Source organism: Malania oleifera, chromosome 2, assembly GCF_029873635.1.
Source record: "Malania oleifera isolate guangnan ecotype guangnan chromosome 2, ASM2987363v1, whole genome shotgun sequence".
Lineage (NCBI taxonomy): Eukaryota > Viridiplantae > Streptophyta > Magnoliopsida > Santalales > Ximeniaceae > Malania > Malania oleifera.
In genome coordinates, this window is record NC_080418.1 from 75,202,597 (window position 1) to 75,222,277 (window position 19,681).

The window sequence follows — 19,681 nt, forward strand, 5'->3', positions numbered from 1 at the left end:
TCAGATCGTCGATCCAGCGTAAAACGGACCCGGAATCGAAGAGAGAAGGGGTGGAAGACATTTTAGAGAGAGAGAAGGAGTTTCTTGCGCTGATTTTTCATCAAAATCTAGGTTTTGCACTATTTATAGAGCTGGATTCATCAACGAGACATGTCACCTCATCGACGAGTCCTTTAATAATTTCATTGACGAACTTCCCCCCTCTTCGATGAATTTCAGACGGTACAAAAACCCTTCTCGGTATCTTCTCGTCGATGAGGCGTGGCTTCGTCAACAAGGTCCCCTTATGCGCTCATCGACGAATTCCCTGTGTTCATCGACGAATTCCCTATTTATTTGTCAATTGCGTAGACTGCCTCCTTCTATTCCTGTTTCCCTTTCCCTCTCTATTTATTATTTAAATACCATTATTTTTCGGGTCATTACAATACAATTGTATTTTAAGCCCCATAGGTGTGAGTTGCACAGTATTTATATGATATCTTAGTTCAGTTATTTATCAGTAAATTATTTATGTAGACTCAGTTGCCACACACTAGTAATAGCATATTTCTTCTTACTGAGCATTGCCTCATTCCAGTAAATTAACATTTTTCAGGAGATCGAGCTAAACGAGCGGATCAGGCTCGCAGGTAGAGAGATCGTCTACACTACGCTATCTAAAGGGTAAGTGTTATCAGGGGATTGTATTTTTGAGTAGTATTCAGGAGTGTTGGGTAGAAGATGCTTGTATGATGTATAATTATGTATGTATGCTTTGGGTTAATACTGGATTCTGGTATTGTAATTATGGATGTATGACTTTATGTTTTCCGCTATATAGGTGATTTCAAGGGTATCAGAGTAAAATGATTATCAGTTTTTATATATTATTTGGAAAAAAAAATGGTATGGAATTTTTGGTCATTACATTTTGGTATCAGAGCCTAGGTTGCTAGGTTTTGTGGACTCTAGAGTGAAGCAGAAAACAATACTAGAATTTAGGAATGGAATCTTGAGAAGGACAAAACATAATATCAGTAAGTTAATGTTGGGAAACTAGGGTAAGGATTTAGGATTTTGATATGCAATCTAGGAGCAGGAACTTCATGGTGGTTTCTGTGTTTTTCCTGGGGTGACGATTTCAGGAAAACCATAGTAAACTATCATCAGTTTCTTTTTCTATACGATAGGACTAAACCTTAAATTAGTGATAGGGGGTATGGGGGAATGTTTTAGTTAGAATAGTAATATGAGGTTAGATTTTCAGGATAATTTGATGTTATTGCATGATGGACCTGGGAGGTAGTAGTGCTCACGTTAGCGACGATGATGGTATAGGGCCATCTAATATGGGCGGCGGAGATTTAGATGTTATTTTACGCAACGTAGCTCAGCAGGTTATGACTGAGATTACATGGAGCTCTAGAGAGCAAGGAGGTCCATCTGCAATGCAGGGGTGCATGATAGAGAAGTTTACTAAGATGAATCCTCTAGAGTTTTCAGGAGCAGCTGATCCTACAGTTGCTAAGAACTGGATGCAGGAGATAGAGAAAATACTAATGGTGCTCCACTACATTGATGAGCAGAGAGATTCTTTATGCCACGTATAAGTTGACAAGGGAGACTGAGAGATGGTGGATGGCTACTAGACTACTGGAGGAGCAGAGAGCTATACCAATTTCTATGACTTGGAGCAAATTTAGAGAGATATTCTTTGGCAAATATTTTCCTGCCATAGTTAGAGAGGCTAAAGTATAGGAGTTTCTAAGTTTGACCCAAGGACCGTCGACAGTTCAGCAGTATGCGGCAAAATTTATTGAGCTGTCACGACTCACTCCATATATAGTGCCAGATGAAACTAAGAAGGCCAAGATGTTTGAGAGGGGCTTGAGGCGAGATATATACAAGCAGGTGGCGGTTCTAAAGATACAGGATTTTACTGAACTTGTTAACAGAGCCAGGGTAGTAAAGGAGAGTGAGTAGATAGATGTGGGAGTACCGAGTCAAAGGAAAAGGTCCACGCCTTTGATTTTTCAGGCTAGTTCCAATTGGGGCCCATGGAGAGGAGATCGGTATAAAGGAGGCCAGAGACAGATGACAGGAAACCAAGGGTTTCAAGGAGAGCAGGTTTACCTTGTTTGTCCCAGATGTGATCGGAGGCATTCAGGTGAGTGTGGGATGGGAGAGAATGTCTGCTATCATTGTGGGAGACTCATACATAGGTTTTGGTCATGCGAGGGACTGCTGGCACAAGCATTAGTTCGTAGACCAATTTGGGGTGGTTACTAGGTTCCTCGAGGAGGCCAACAGAGGAATATAACACTGGCAAGTGTTTATGCATTGATGCCAAGAGATGCTGAGGCTGCTGGAGACGCCGTTACAGGTATTATTATTGCTTTACCATATAAAGTTGTTGTTTTGTTTAACACAGGTGCCACCCATTCTTTCATGTCATTGGGATATGTTAAGATGACTGGAGTTGAGACACAGTTGTTAGTACTAATTTGTAGTAGCCACACCAATTGGACCAGTAATGAGATGTGGAAGGGTACTTAAAAAAAACTATCCAGTGGGCATTCAGGAAAGAATATTACCAACCGATCTTGTAAGGTTAGACATGCAAGGATTCGATATAATATTGGGTATGGACTGGCTGACAACTAACTATGCTAGTATAGACTATTATCAGAAAGAGGTAGTATTCAAACCTTCAAGAGGACAAGGGTAGAGATTTGTGGGGTCATGGGTGCGCACCCCACTATAGTTGTTATCTGCCATTCAGGCGAGAAGGTTATTATTAGAGGGTTGCCATGGATATTTGGCTTGTGTGAAGGAAGTATCGAAAGGAGAAATTAAGGAAATTTCGGTAGTGAGGGATTTTCTTGGTGTATTCCCTGAAGATTTGTTGGGACTACCTCTTAATCGTGGGGTAAAATTTTTTATTGATTTAGTTCTAGGGACAGCGCCAATTTTGAAGGCTCTATATGGAATGGCACCAGTAGAGTTAAAAGAGTTAAAGGAACAGTTGAATTTCTTTATTCCCTGGAAAGTGGGGTCATCACTATAACCTGAAACCAACCATGGGAACAAGATGTCATGGGCATCACATTGCCAAGTCTTCCGAAGGTTCCGTTGAATCAAATAACACCTAATAGAATCATTTTTAGCAACTTACTTAGAAGAAAAATTATAGTGATACTCGGACCTTTAGCAATCTGCTATCTAGAAGGAAAACCATGTATGCTAGAATCTAGAGCTTTATCTTTTTGCTCTATCCTGTGTGATTCCTATTTGGCAATGGGACACTAATTTAACTACTTAAGCATCAACTTGATTGGGATTTAACTTGTATATAGCTTCATGTGAAATCTTCTGTGGTTATCTGCAATTGATTATGGCTTTTGATGCCATCTTCAGAACTTAATCCTTCTACCATTAGCAACTCTCAAGAACAAATAAATGTCACCCTTTCCTTCTTGGTCCATTTTACACAAGATTTATGCTACCAGACAATGTCCAATCACTGATCATAGCTGACTAAACAACTTCAATAATATTGTATTCTATACCAAAAACCAAGACACATGTGTATTGCATATTTGTCCAGCCACTGGAGCAAGATCAGGGTTGGCTTAAGTCAATATAGCAAGACTTATACTTGCCATAATTGCAAACCCTATTTTTCATTAAGGATATTTTCTAACTATATTTTGATATTCAACGTTTTCCAACACAGGCTAGAAGTGGAATCTTAAAACTATTGGAACCAAGAAAAAAAATCTAGGAAACAATTTGGTAGGAAAATGATACCTTACCTTGATATAAAAGTGAAAGCCTATGCATTAGTTTGATATTGAAAATAAATTGGGTGATTAGAATTCCAAGGAATGTTTGGAAGTTCATATAATTTTTACTCAAACAAATCACAAGTTATGATGAGAGTGTGAAGAGTCTTTTATACAATTGATCTAATTGGTAAATGATTATATATCCTGGTATGAGATATCCCAGCAAGTATGGTTCTTAATAAGTATGAGTCATTATTGCAAGTTTTCTGTTTTAAAATGAGGCTAACCATTGGTGGTTATCTATTGATCATTCACCTAGTTGTTTGTTTTTAAAAGAAAATAGCATTTAGAAATCTAAATGGAGTGAGGGTTTTCTTTCTAACTAACAAGATCTCATATTTGACATCTTAAGTGCTTGTGAAAGGACAGAATTTGGGCACATGTATGGGGTTGTAACAGCAATGAAAGAAATATACGATTAACAAATTCCAAACTTCTTTACCCATAGGTGATGAATTTTTAGATATTCTTCCTAGATGATTTACCAGGGTTATTCTGGTTATCAGGATAATCTATCTAACTCTCTATGTCATAGATGTAATAAGAGGCATAGGGGTGAATGCCGGATCAGGACTCCTAACTGCTATAGGTGTAGTAAACCAGGGCACATTAGGAGGAACTGTCATGAATCGTTGCCTATTGCACCTGTACCAAACCAGATCAAAGGAAACCAGCAAGTACCCCGAGGTGGAGGTAGTCCAGCATGAGTGTACTCGTTGATCCCGACTGAGGCAGATATTGCTAAGGGGGGCAGGTATGGGTTTATGATTAAGATAATAATGATTTAATTTAACTGTGGATGATTAAGAAGTTTATATGATGATGGTATTTAATTATGGATAATGTAGAAATTTATATAATGATATGTACTGGATTGTGTGAAATAGTTAGTCGAAAAATTTTAGAAATGTAAAAAATGATCGAGTAGTGAATTTCGAGGATGAAATTCTTTTAAGGAGGGAAGAATGTAATAATTCAGGAAAAAAAATTTAAAAAAAATATTATTAATCAATTAATTAATTAATCATTATTAAATTAATTAATTAATTAAAAGGGAATAGTGTGGAAAAAATTGAAATAAAGATATGTATATTAAGTTATATATGTACATATATATATATATATATAATATTAATATAATCATAGCAGTGGATATATAAGATTGCATTTGATACAATCTGGAGATCAGATTTCAAAATTGAAATCTTGATCTTTCTGGACTCTCGCCCAACGCTCAGTTCTCTCTCCAACTCTCAGTTCTCTCCTCCATCCTCTTTCTCTCTCTCCTCAAATTCTCAACGGATATTCAGCCAATCAGGAAACGGAAGGTGCCGTTGGATTCCTATCTCCATCACCGACATTTCTACCAGGGTGGATTTGTTGTGGGAGCGGTGTAGGCACCACTCCTAGGGAAAGTTAAACCTTCACTTTTTACTTAATTTCTCCTTAGATCTTCAGCTAAATCAACGATCGGACACCACCACAGGGTCCTAGTCTAGATCGTCGTCATTTTGGTCGGAGCAAATTTTCAATTTTGGGAGTGGGTCTTAGGCACCACTCCAAAGCGAGAGTGGGACTTAGGGAAATAAGAAAATTGATTATTTTGGGAGTTTAATTATTTATTTGGAATTTATGGGCATAAGAAATGTTAAAATAGAATTTTATTTAGGGTTGATTTTATTAACTTAAGGTTATTGAATTCAAGGTTCAGGTGAGCACCACAGGTATAATTTTGGGATCCCTGTAGATGTAGTTCAAGAAACCAGGTAAGGGAAATATGCTATGCTAGAAATTTTAGAAATATTATCAATAATGTATGTGTGTTTTTAGGATATGCTTTATGGGGTATAAATTATATTTATTATCAGAAAATACAAATTTCAGTACAAGGAGTTTTTATTTAGTTGTGTGGCATGAGTTAATATTAGGACAGTTTAGAATTTATATAGCATTTCAGAATACTTTGATTTATAGTATTTTTTGCACCTAAATATGATGTACCAGATTTTATAGAATCATAAATTACAGTATATATGTATATATATACATATATAGAGAGATATTTTACAGATATTTTACAAACAGATATTTTACATCATTTACAAAATTCCATGATTTCCAAAACCATAACACTCAAACATTACAGATTATTCAGTTAGATATTACAGGTTATTCAGTTAGATATTTCAGTCAGATATTTCAAAATTTCAAATCAGATTTATAGTATTATTGTTATTTTAGAATCATGATGAAATAACAAGATTAGTATTATACATTATCAGATCCCTGATGAATTATTTCAGACAGATTCAGTCAGTAGAGCACAGTATCGTTGCTATTTTCAGGTTAGAGTGCAACCACATATCTCAGATAATGTGTGGATTCCGTCGACCGTGCCTATGGAAGGATTATAGTCTCCCTAGTATTCTGGGTTGAGGAGGCCGGTTCGATGAGGTAGATACCAATATCATGCCTTTCGAGAAATTGCAGTAAAGGCCGAACTGAGGATTGGTAGATTATTCAGGTGACTTATCTTGGTAGGCCAACTAGAGTTAAGTCCAGCCTACGGGCCACACAACCCAGTCATGAGGGGTTAAATCATGACATATATATTTTTAGGGATATTTCTCAATTATTTATATATATATATATATATATACATATTCATAAAAGAATAGCAGATATATTATATTCTTATCAGTATGGATAAATAGAAAACTCAGATAATACAATTGTAATTTAAGCCATGTAAGTGTGAGTTGGACAGTATTTACATGATATCTCAGTTCTGTTATTTATCAATAAATTATTTATGTAGACTCAGTTGCCACACACTAGTAATAGCATATTTCTTCTTACTAAGCATTGTATCATCCTAATAAATTAAAATTTTTCAAAAGATGCAGTTAGATGAGCGGATCAGGCTCACAGGTAGAGAAGTCATCTACACTACCCTATTTGAAGGGTAAGTGCTATCAAGGGATTGTATTCTTAAGCAGTATTCAGGAGTGTTGGGTAGAAGGTTCTGGGATGATGTATAATTATGTATGTATGCTTTAGGTTAATACTAGATTCTGGTATTGTAATTATGAATGTATGACTTTATACTTTCCGTTGTATAGGTGATTTCAGGGGTATCAAAGTAAAATGATTATCAGTATATTTTATATATTATTTGGAAAAAAAATGTTATAGAATTTCAAGTCATTACAATTGAGTTGCAATTGAATCCATTTTTACAAGCTTTCTTTACTCTGCTTTCATTTAAATACATGCACTTTAAATTCCATGTCTTTACTTTCCATGCAAGTTTACATCTTTGATTGTGATGAGACCCTAGGGTAAAGTATAGCCTAACTAGGAATTCGGTCACCTATAAGGATTAGGCTACGATTCAAGTACGAGGTGATCTCATGATCGTTGGATAGAGTATAAAATGGTTCCCGATCGTGCTTTGGATGATTGGTACACCTTCCCTACCCTATGTCATCGAATGGTTCACCAAAGAGTTAGCCTAATAAGGATAGCTGACCGAACATAGCTAGTGCACACGACAGTCTAGGCTTGATTCAAATCTTGGACTTGCTTTCTAAGAGTAGTGTTAATATAGATTTACATGCTTTAGTAGTTGTTAGAAAAACCATTTCAAAATCTCTCCTTTTTCCCTTTTTCACAAAGTGTAGTAACCTTTTTTCACAAAGTGTAGTAAACTAAGCTGGAAGTGGTAAATAACTGCGCTATAGTCCCTATGGATTAACACCCGACTTACTCACTATTCTACTGAACTTAGATTAGTTAGGTTTATGAATTTTATCTTTGGTAGTTAATGACCAAAGCCTTGGGGAGCCTACCAAATTTTGGCACCGTTGCTGAGGTATTAGTTACGGTCGTAAGCCAATTTCTACTTTAGAATACTACATACTTTGTTTTTCTTTGTTTTCTTTTGTTTTTTTGTTTTTTTGTTTTTTTTTTGAATAATCTGAAGTCTTGATTATGTGCTACATGTGTATATTCTAGGTTTGTGTTCTCTAGATCCTGGGTTAGTGCCTATAGACCTTGAGATTGAGAGAACCCATAGATCCATTAGAAAATCCACCTCTATTCCCAAGTTAGTCGAGTCGACTGAACCTAAAGTCATAGTTGAACATCCTATAGTTCCCACCTTTCAAATCCTAGAACCTTAGGCTCCGCGCCAACCTGTGATGGAGGAGAAACCTCTTCAGCCTCTTAGAGACTACTTCACACCCAACACATACACTTCACCGTCTTGCATCCAGTTCCTAGATGTCAAGGCAGCACAATTTGAGATTAAGACTTCCATCATCTCGATGCTTCCCAACTCTTTTGAGAATTCTACTAAAAGTCCTTACAACCAACTTGATGAATTCCTCGAAAACTGTTCCACCATGCGTATACCTAATTTTAGTGATGACACCCTCCGATTAAGGCTTTTTCCATTCTCTCTGAAGGACAAGGCCAAATATTGTGTTAGCTTTGGTGCAACCCCAAAAGGGGGGGCGAATTGGGTATTTAAAATTTATCGCCTAGGTTAACTAATTTTAATGTTATCGAGGTTTGGCCAATTGTGCCTACGTCCCTGCCTTGGCCACACTAGCACAAGGATTACTACTATTGTAATGACCTGCCTATCTAATCATATAATAAAATATATTTAATAATAAGATTAACCTGAACCCATGGGTAATGGGGACACATCTGACATTCACAGCGAAAACCTAAGTAGCAGTAAATGTAAATCACATTCTCATAACCACAAAATACATAAAACCAGAGTCAAATATAATCCAAAAACATGATGTTTATATACAATCTCCCACAAATAAAAATAAAAAGTATCTCTAGGACCCCACATCAAAATCTCTTGATCCTAGTTCAAACTTACCCTCCTAGCAGGGTAGTACCACACTATCTCAACGGTGGCCTCGATCCATCGGCCTTTCTAGGTTTCCTGAAAATGATTTAAGTTCGGAGGTGAGACACTTATCAATAAGGGAAAATAAACTAAATAAAGTTATGTAGCAACATGAATATTTGATGCAATTATACATATACAGTACATTTCATATACCTGAAAAAATTCATCATATCATACTGAATAATCATATACTTTCATATTTTCTAATAAATCATACAGTTCATAAAATTTCTGATATAACTAGTAATACTGAAATTTACTCAGGATGTATAACTAGCTGATGTCATATATTACCCCCCATGACGGGCTGTGCAACCCGAAGGCGGGACCCGACAATGGCTACCGACCACTGCCGAGTCAAAAATGTCTGTAAGTACAATGGGCCCGCTACACCATGGTCCAAACTTCCAGGTGGACGTCTACAACTCTACATTGAAAGCCACTTCGACTATCCATCTCCCACCCCCTTAGGGGGTGGTTAGCACAAGTCTGAACATAGATATCTAATCTGTATAGTAACAGTATCGTGCTCCTGTAACTGAACTGAACTATCATCCGAGTTATGATAATACATAATACATGATAATATACAGTTTAGCGTAAATAAATTGATAGCATGTTCTGTAATAACGTAAAAACTTACAACCTTGCACCATTTACTTTCATATCTGTGGCCTCATGCCAAAATCATACATACAGCCTTGCGTCGAAAGCATATATCACACATGGCCTTAAGCCGACTATCAATCATAGCCTTGCGCCAAACATTTCATGAATATCGTTCTGAATAAATAATTCATTTATCATGTATTTTGAAACCATAATATACTGCATTATCTCATAATCTGTAAAAACATGTTTTATTCATAAAATTTCTATAACATGATACTTTTCAGGTAAAATAATATTCATGTCATACAATGCTGAATAAACTATACATTCCATTCTAAAAATCATATTTCCTGGCATATCATACTAATATATGTACATTTCAACATAATAGTAGTATTTTCCCAAACATGCATTATTACCAATCTTTTTATATATATTATACATGCTTCTTGAAAATAAATTTGCTAATAAATAATAATAATATAATTTGCATGGAAAATAATTGTTTTAATTTATTCCTTTACCTGACACCAAGAAAAACCCCCTAAAAATCCACTCGTCCTGCACTCGCAGGGTTCCCCGTTCAACACCCTAAATTCAACAACTCTCATAACTAAACTTTAGTATTTTTTTTCGTGAATAATATTTCTTATAACTATGGGAAGACCAAATTTGGCATAAAAAGTCTTACCTCAAATCAGGGATGAATTTCACTCAGTCCCACCAACGATCCACTCCGGCAGACTTAGAGAGACTTCCCCAGAAGCATCGTGGTGGCCTCAGATCGTCGATCTGGGGGCTAGCAAAGCCGAAATCAAAGAGAGAGGAGAGAGAAACCGTACGGAGGAGAGAGAGAGAGAGAGAGAGAGAGAGATAGAGAGAGAGAGAGAGAGAGAGAGTGAGAGGGAGGTTTTTTGATTTTTCTACATAAAAATTTAAGTTTTGCACTATTTATAACATGGGCTTCGTCAACGAGCCACATCACCTCATCGATGAGGTTAAGAGGTAATTCGTCGACGAACTCTCCCCTTCGTCGACAAATCAAAGGCCTACAAATCCTCTCCATATCTTCTCGTCGATGAAACATACCTTCGTCGACGAGCTCATAATGTAACGTCGAAGCGTTCGTCGACAAAGCCTGCTGCCTCCTTCTATTACTATTTCCCATTTTTTCCTTTTTTCTTATTATTTCAATACCATTATTCTTCGGGTCATTACAACTATAATGCTCACTTAAATGGGTGGAGCGGCACCTATACAAACCAGGTCAATTCAAGGGGCTGACCTCAACCAACATGTTGATCTTATAGGTCATCCCCGGTTTTGATTATGACAAATACTCATTGTATCTAATGGGTATTTTGAAGTTATATGCAGGAACCTCAATTGTCAAGATCAAGATGCATGTAAAGAAAACAAAGCTTGAAGACCAATTCTTTTTTTCAATTGTAATTCAGTTGTGTAATTGGTGTGTAATAGTAATTAGGGTCTTTAGTTTGTAATAAGCTCACACACATCACATGCATGATCTATTACGTAAGCTCAAACCAAGTATAATCTAAAGATACCTTAGAATGAACTTAGGGTTTACCCTTCGGTCGACAGACATCGGATTCTTTCGGTGTCTTTAATTGGACATAAATGACCCTAGGACATTCACCATTGCACCTATGAATGTTAGGAACTTGATTAGGGTTTGAGTAGATCATAACAGGACCGAAATGCACACATTGTGCACTTTCGGTCAATCGGCCAAGGCAGTTCATTCTGCCCCACTCGATCGAAACAGGCATGGGTCAACAATTGACCAAGGTCCCGGTCGACCGAACCAGTGTAGTTCAAAACCCCCGGTTGACCGAAACCTTCTAAGGTCAACAAATTGACCATCTGGTCAATCGAGCAAAATTTATACACCAACTACCTAGTCGACCAACGGTCCTCGGGAGAAGTCCCAATGGTCTGGTCGACCGAACCTCAGAGAAATGGAAAATCGTCCTTTTGATAGGCACTTTCGGTTAACTGAGTCTCCAGTTCAAAAGTGTCCTGGTCGACCGAACCATATGAACTTTGGTCGATCGAAATGGTTCTGGTCGACCAGACCTCTCGGGTTGCCCTGATTTTTACCGCGATTAAACATCTTTAAACAGGGTTAATTAGGGTTAAAATGATATTAAACAATATTAATAATGCCCTACATGTCCTAAGGGCTATAATTCTTCCAATGTCTATATATAGCCCATCATTTGCTACGATTAGCAAGAGATTAGCATATTTGATTAGGGAAAATTCTTTGAAAATCCAAAAACCTATAATACTCATTTTTTAGCCTCCTACACTCATACTTACCTTCTCATACTGATTAAACCCTCAGTAAGTTGATTGAGTGTTAGTCTAAATAGGTTTGCTCTCTCACTCTTGATTGATTGATTCGATTTTTTTACGAGAGTTAAACCTAAGTGTTCTTAGGGGGCTTTTGCTAATAAGCCTATCCTAAGAAGACTTGCTTAAACTTATGAGTATTGCATTTGTGTTGCAATATCTTAGGAAGCTTGTATTTGTCTTTGGGTTGCAAAATCATTTTCAAAACATACTCAAATATCTTGTGTTTTATATTTGATATACTTGTGAGAAGATATTTGTGTTTGTGATATTAATCTTTGTGCAAAAGTTATTCACTCACATATAATTTTTGCTGAATACAAAGATTATACATCTTTTGCAAACCAAGCATATACATTATCTGATCTATGTGGCTGAGATATCATACTAATTAATATACATGAGACTTGCTTAATATCTTTGTGTGAGCACCTTGACTAAATATCTTGAAATACAAAGATTCATTGATTGATACTCTCACACACTCATTACACTGATAGTAAATATATATATATCTGAGAGTTGAAATATTGGATCACACTGAGCTTACATATTAAATCATATTGTGGTGTATGTAATTGCGCGTATTTGGGTACATATATGCTTTACACGAAAGCACAATCACTGTACAGATATTATTTGATTGCAAAATCTATTGTATTTCCAGGCACGGGCCTAAAGAGGGAGACTAGCCCTAGAATAGTCCCGGATTGGCTTAGACCCAGTTAGGAAAGCTAGGTGTGCCATCCTGTTAAGACGTGTAAGTTGAGATCAGCCCCGCTTATTGACCTGGTTAAGGTTGAGGTCAGCCCTGTGCTAATTGACCTGGTTGTAATCGGTGTCACTCCACCCTTAAGTGAGCTATTAGTGGAATCATCGGGCTTGCGAGCTAGAGGCGGGGATGTCATGTGGCCGAACCCCAATAACATATCGTGTGTTTGCTCATATTTCCGCACTTTATATTTACCGCACGTGTATGTTATTATGTGAATGATGCGCTTGATTTAAATTTCCATATATTATATTTATCGGTGTATTTGGAACTGCATAGAAAGACCCTAGGTTGTAATATTCAACTAACATCTAGTTCAACCTAGGAGAAAAGTTTAAAATTCCAATTCACCCCCCCCCCTCTTGGGAATACACCAATTCTAACACAATACGCCTAAATAGACAGCGCACCTAGATTTCCTAACTGGGTTTAAGCCAGTTTGGGACTATTCCATAGGGCTAGTCTCCCTCTTCACGCCCACGCTTGGAATACAACCAATGTGTATAAAGGTTTGTACACGGAAATACACTTCTAAAAAAGAAAATGTGTGCACCAATACAACTCAGTCAATATTACAAGCATGAATGATATGTAAATATGCTCAGTGCTCTAATGTGTGCTAAACACTCAATCAAGTATGATAATCAGTCCAGATCTAGAGTGTATATCCAAGCAAGATTTGAAACACAATATGTGAATAACACAAAATCATATTAGGGTTTCAAATATGATAAGCAAGTTAAATCAAATAAACTAAATAGGATATTTCAATATACAAAGCACAGTGGAGTTGTTTGAAATACTAGCTTTTGAAAAGGATTTTTGCACACCAAAAACTAGGTTTAGGTATCTTGTAATGACAATGCAAGTACCACAACCCTCAAAGTCTTCCCACACAAGATTTATCAAATGAAATCGGTGGAAGAACTTTAATGCTAAACTCTCAAATAAAATCAATCAAGCAATAATACAAGTGAGAGTTCTAACTGGAGGGATTAAGCACAATAGCCTTAGCGATAATCACAATGCTTAAAGAGATCAAGAGTGTGGAGTATGTGAGTGTTTGGAAGTAGTATTGACTGTAAAATTATTTTTGGATTTGAGAGAATTTTGGCCTTAATGATCTTTCTAATCTCCTTGCTAATTATTCCAAATGAGGGGGTATTTATAGACTTCCCAAAAAATATGACCATTAAGGATATAGGCGAAATAATTAGAAAAGTTTTAATGTTATTTAATTAAATTAACCCCATTCAAAAATGTTAACCACGGTAAAAAATAAGGGGCAATCCGAGAGCACCGGTTGATCAGGACAAGTTTGGTCAACCCAAGTTCTTGGGTTTCAGTTGACCGGGCCAAAAACGAACTGCCCGTTCAGTCGACCAGACATGTATGTCCAAGGCCTTTTTACGAGGTTCGGTCGACCAAGACTATAATGAACTAACCCGGTCGATCGACCAGACTTATAATTCCAAATGCGATTTTTTCTTCTAGCAAGGTTCGGTCGACCGGGGACATTTGAACTGAGTAGTTCGGTCGACCATGGCATTGGGACATCTCCCGAGGACCCTCGGTCGACTAGAGCGTTGAAGTACATTTTGGGCTCAATCGACTAGGTGGTCAAAACGTTGACTCCTGGGAAGTTCCGTTGACCAGGGTCAAATGAACTATGTGAGTTTGGTCAACCGGGTTGTGGCCAACTTGTTGACCCTGTCCTAGTTCGGTCAACCAAGTGATATTGAACTGGAAGGTTCGGTCGACCGACCATGCATGTTTTTTTGCATTTTGGTTCTGTTTTAAACATTCAATCACCCATTTTAAATGATTATTCATATACGTGCAAGAGTGAGTGTCCTTATTTTTTAGGCCTTTTTGAGTGCACCAAAAAAATCCAATGTTGGTCAACCGATTCCCTAAGGTCTTTCTATGATCTGAGTAGGTACCTAAAGTCCAACTAGGGTCGATTTGAGCATACCTACCTACCATGCATGATGCAAATTATTACAAGCTATAGGAGTGCACAATCCATAATAATTACATCCCAAAATGAAGAAATGAAATAATAAATATGAAGATAACACATATTTCTTCATTCTTTGGCACGAACACCGCATGCCATCATGGTATGTCTTTTAGTCCAAATACACATGTACAATGAACCTGCATGCAAGTCTTAGTGCAACCATCAGTACCAAGAGTATTTGTTATAATCAAAACTAGGTGTGACCAATCAAGTCAACATATTGGTTGAATTCCTTAGAGCCGAACTTGGTGAAAAACTAGGACACTATGCAACATGAGTTCTTGAAAAAGTGCATCCTCATTGGGAAGACTAACCAGCTGAGGAAGGCAATCACTAGTTTCTCACAATTGGATGGGGGACTATTTTTCGAGACATGGGAGCATTTTAGGGACCTCTTGCATAAATGCCCTCACCACCAAGTCCCAAGGTGGCAATTAGTTCAGACCTTTTATGAAGGATTAGTTTAACGAGACTGGTCCATGGTAGATGCATCTTATGGAAGTACTTTCCTCACAAGACACAAAAATAAGGCATGGGCACTCTTTGAGAACCATGCCGAAAATTCTCAGCAGCATGCTATTTGTAGAGACCTAGAAAATATAACAATAAGTATAAATAAGAAAAGGATGGAAAATGGGTTGGTGAGGATAAAACTGGTGACGGTTTTCTAAAATATTAAGAAAACAGGCAATGGTTGTTTAAAGTATTAAGAAAATCATCAATAGTTATGTGGTTTTACCGCAGCCGGGTAAATGGGTAAATGTTGAAAAATGGGTCGATTAAAGAGAAAATCAGCGACGGTTTTCTAGGAACCTAATAAAATCATCGACGGTTTTTGCTAGGGACACAATGCTTATAAAGGGTTGCGTGTCATTTTCTTGTTAAAAAAAAAAACTCTCTCTCTCACTCCTCTAAAAAGCTGTGAACCTCTCTCTCTCTCTCTCTTCATTTTCTCTCTCTAGAATAGCCCAATTGACGATCAAACTCCGTATCTACGGTGTAGCAGCGATTCTCTTCAAATTAATCGGAGCATAATTGTGTTTAGAGAATTCTAAGCACCATCCCAAACTGAGGTAACAAAGTTTTTTATGGTGTTAATTGGTGTTTTAATTGGTGTAATGGGTATATATGCCTAGGAATGTGAATATGAGCTTAATTAGGGAGTGAAATGATAAATTGGGATTTGTGGAATACAGAGTTTTGGTGTGAATGTCGCAAGCGCAGGTTTAGGGTTCCTAAGGGCGTTTTATTAGGGAATGAGGTATAGATGATAAATAGTTAATTATTTGATATTTTCCCTAGTTGAATGGGGTATGTGGGTGTGCAAAAAATGTGAATGTGATACTATTCTGAGGTTACATGATTTCAGGATTTTAGAGTTTCGAACGCCGCAAGCGTAAATATAGTGTATTCATAGGCCTCTCGATAATCAGGTAAGGGAAATAAGTTACGCCAATTAATTTCAGAAATTTATTTAATTAAAGTATAGTTATGGGATTTGAATTTTACAGCAATGGTATATTAGTGCAGCTCAGAGTCGGCAGAAAAGCTACGCAGATACTTACCGCCAGAAGTTGGAATTCGAAGTGGGAGACCATGTAATTCTGAAAATAGTGCCACTGAAAGGAATTATAAGGTTTATGAGGAAGGGTAAGTTGAGCCCTAGGTTTATTGGCTCTTTCAAGATACTTGATAAGGTGGGATCAATTGCCTACCAGCTAACCTTACCACCAATTTTATCTAGGATACACGACGTATTTCATGTTTCCATACTGAGAAAATATGTCTCAGATCCCTCCCACGTGGTCAGTTATGCAGAGATAGAGTTCAAAGACTCACTAGCTTATGAGGAGATACTAGTGCACATCTTATACAGGAAGGAATAGGAATTGGTAGTAAGAAAATTCCATTAGTAAAGATCCTGTGGAGGAATCATGCAGTGAAAGAAGCTTCTTGGGAGCTTGAAGAAGAAATACGATAGAAATAACCACACCTATTTAGTGAGGACCAGTAGTAATCAGGGAAAATGCAGATATGTTAAGTTTCTTTTGTGCAGGTTAGTCAGTACATGTAATAATTTTCTGTTAGTAGGTAGTATTTTGGTTTTGGGAGAATATTATTTTATGTATTTGTAATCTCCCAGGACCCTAAATGTAACCACGGTATTCCTCCGCCACAAGTGAGGGTAATTTTCCTCAAAGGATGGTGTTCAATACAAATAGTAAATTTCGAGGACGAAATTTTTATAAGGAGGGGCGAATGAAGAGACCCGAAGAATAATAGTAATTAAATAATTAAAGGAAGGAGAGAAAAGTAAATTTTTGGACTGAGCAAAGTGTAGTAGAAGGAATAATACTGGAACTTTGTTAGGAAAATGTAAATTTTAGGGTGTTGAGCTGGGAACACCACAAGTGCAGGTTTGGTTAAATTTGTGGGCTTCTCAATAAATCAAGTAAGGGGATAAATTAAGTTAGCATTTTCATGAAATTATTTATTATTATACAACATTTATTTTTAGAAATAACATATGATATAATACAGTGTTTGGGAATACTGCTGTTGAACAGGGAAATGAATTTATACATTTTAGCAAAAAACATGGTTTTAGTTCAGATTTTATATTTAGAATAATATTCACATTTGTGTGGTATAAGAATGATTTTCCATGAAAATTATGTTATGCTGAAATATTATGATTTCCCAGAATAAGCATGTTATAATAATTTTCAGAAAAACCATAAAAGTAGTATAGAAACTATGGTTTGTAAATAATACCTTAACAATGCGGAAATATCAAGATTCAGTATGTTACGTTATGTGCCGGTGCAAATGCCGTGGTTTATACGATATAATATGTTAGTGTAGATGCCATGATTTATACGATATGATATGCTAGCACAGATGCCGTGATTTATACAATATGATATGCTGGCGCAGATGTCGTAAATATGCATGTCATGTCAAGATTCATGAAATTATGATCATGATAGATATTTTTATGAAATATGAAACAGTTATGTATCAGTGTCATAAAATGTATTATATGTTATCAGAACTCGGATGGATTAGTTTAGTTTCACGAAGCACAGTACCATAGTTATATGTTCAAGATTATGTTTATGTTAGTGCTACCACACATCTCAGATAGAGTGTGGGAGATGGTAGTCGATGTGGCTTCATGGTAGTGCAGGTGTCCCACTAGAAGTCCAGACCAGGTGGGGCAAACCCATCGTACTTACAGACTTATGTTGACTTAGCATGGTCGGCCAGCCATTACTAGATCCCGCCTTCAGGCAGCCCAACCCTATCATGTGGGGACTAAGACATGACATCAGCTAGCTATCCATCTTGGGCATTATTTCAGTATTATACAGTTATATAAGATGATTCACATTACAGATATTTAGTATGTTATATTATGTTCTGTCAAACATGTTTTATTCAGAAACTATACAGGCAGTTTTACATGTTATACAATTAAGTACAATCCATGTTTATGTTACGATAATACTCATATTGCCACATATTGATGTTAGTTTATCTCTCTTACTAAGAGGTGTCTCACCCTAGCATTACAAACATTTAAGGAAATCCAGGTAGGAGGGCGAATAGAGCTCCGCAGCAGTAGAAGTCGACCGAGCTACCCTGTTTGAAGGGTAAGTAGTTAAGCTAGGGTTAGATGGGTTTTTCGATTGAGACCCTAGGATACTTTTTGGTCTTTTGTGGATGATTGTATATATATGATAGACTCAGTAGAACTCTGGTATTGTATTTGGTGTTTTATGGTATGTATGTAATTTTATGTTTTTCGTTGCTTAGGTATTAGAGATGTATGACAGGTATATCCCTGGTACCCATGGGTTCAGGTTGATTATGACTTTGGCAGTTTAGCAGGTTATTATAATTATTATAAATGTTATTATGTGGAAAAAAAATATATGGAAAAATAAGCAAGTCGTTACAGTTTTGTATTAGAGCAATTACCTAACCAAAAGTGTGATGAGATTCACATCGCCTGGGTTTGGAAATATGGGTTCGCAACGAGGACATTGTGTTCTATAAGTGGTGGAGAATGTGATGCCCCATGGAAGAAAGGCTTAAAAAGGATTTCATGTTACTACCCATATCAATAAGGTGCACCTTTTTTTTCGAGAGTCTTCCTATAAGAACTCCACGATTAAGCGTGCTTGGCTTGGAATAATCTTGGGATGGGTGATCTTTTGGGAAGTTTTCTCAGGAAGTGTGTGAGTGAGGACAAAACACACTGAAAAGGACACGTGTTAGCCTGTGGGGCCATTCATTATTCCGATAAGGCCCACCCCCCTATTGTATGGTCCAGGTAGAGGAGGGAAAACGCAGTGCTCCCTGGCATACTCAGGCCGGGGCATTACAGTCTTATCAAGCAAACCTTAATTTTTCTCTACTATTTGTCATCATAAAATATGGGGAGATTTTGACATTTTGAGTCCTATCCCTGTTTTGATAATAACAAATCATAGTATCTCACTTATGTGCTAAGTGTATGAACAAGTTTATGTTTTTATGAACACAAGTGACTGATGTAGAATGGAAGCCATGAAGGAATTAATTGAGCACCTATTTTGGCATATTCCATCGAGATTCAAAGAGCTGAAGCTTGAAGACTTTGTGTTGTAATAGTAATTAGGTCTAAATTGTGCATGCATATCTCATGGTTTAAATTGAAGCTTAGTTCTAACCCTAGATTGACCTTAGGATGTCCAAAATTTTCATAAAAACCTTTTATACTCAAATTTAAACATTTACCAAAAGGTTTAAAATGATTTTGAAATCAAGCACAGGCCAAAAACTCAATTTTGTTAAGGGCCAGTCGACCGGCCTATTAGGCCCAGTCCATCGGAGTGCTCTTTCTAGCCAAAAATAAGGATTTTACAAAACGGTTAGTCGACCAGATGTTTCATCCCGGTTGACCGGACTGACCACATGGGCAATTTATTAAGGGCTCAGTCAATCGGCCTCTCCAAACTCTTTTTAGCCCAGTCGACCAACCTTCATACGAAGGATGATCTAGCCGACCAGATCAAAATGTCCGGTAGACTGAAGCTCGCGAAAAAGGATTTCACCCTTTGGTCGGTCGACCAGACCTTGAG

At 37.0% G+C, this 19,681-nt stretch overlaps 1 non-coding gene across 1 annotated transcript; it reads right to left on the reverse strand.

Annotated features, from left to right (window-relative positions):
• Window positions 1-14,867: 14,867 nt before the first annotated feature.
• LOC131149965 (small nucleolar RNA R71) lies at window positions 14,868-14,973 on the reverse strand. Its single transcript, XR_009135353.1, has one exon. It is a non-coding gene; the product is annotated as a small nucleolar RNA R71 (small nucleolar RNA).
• Between the last annotated feature and the right edge of the window lie 4,708 nt (window positions 14,974-19,681).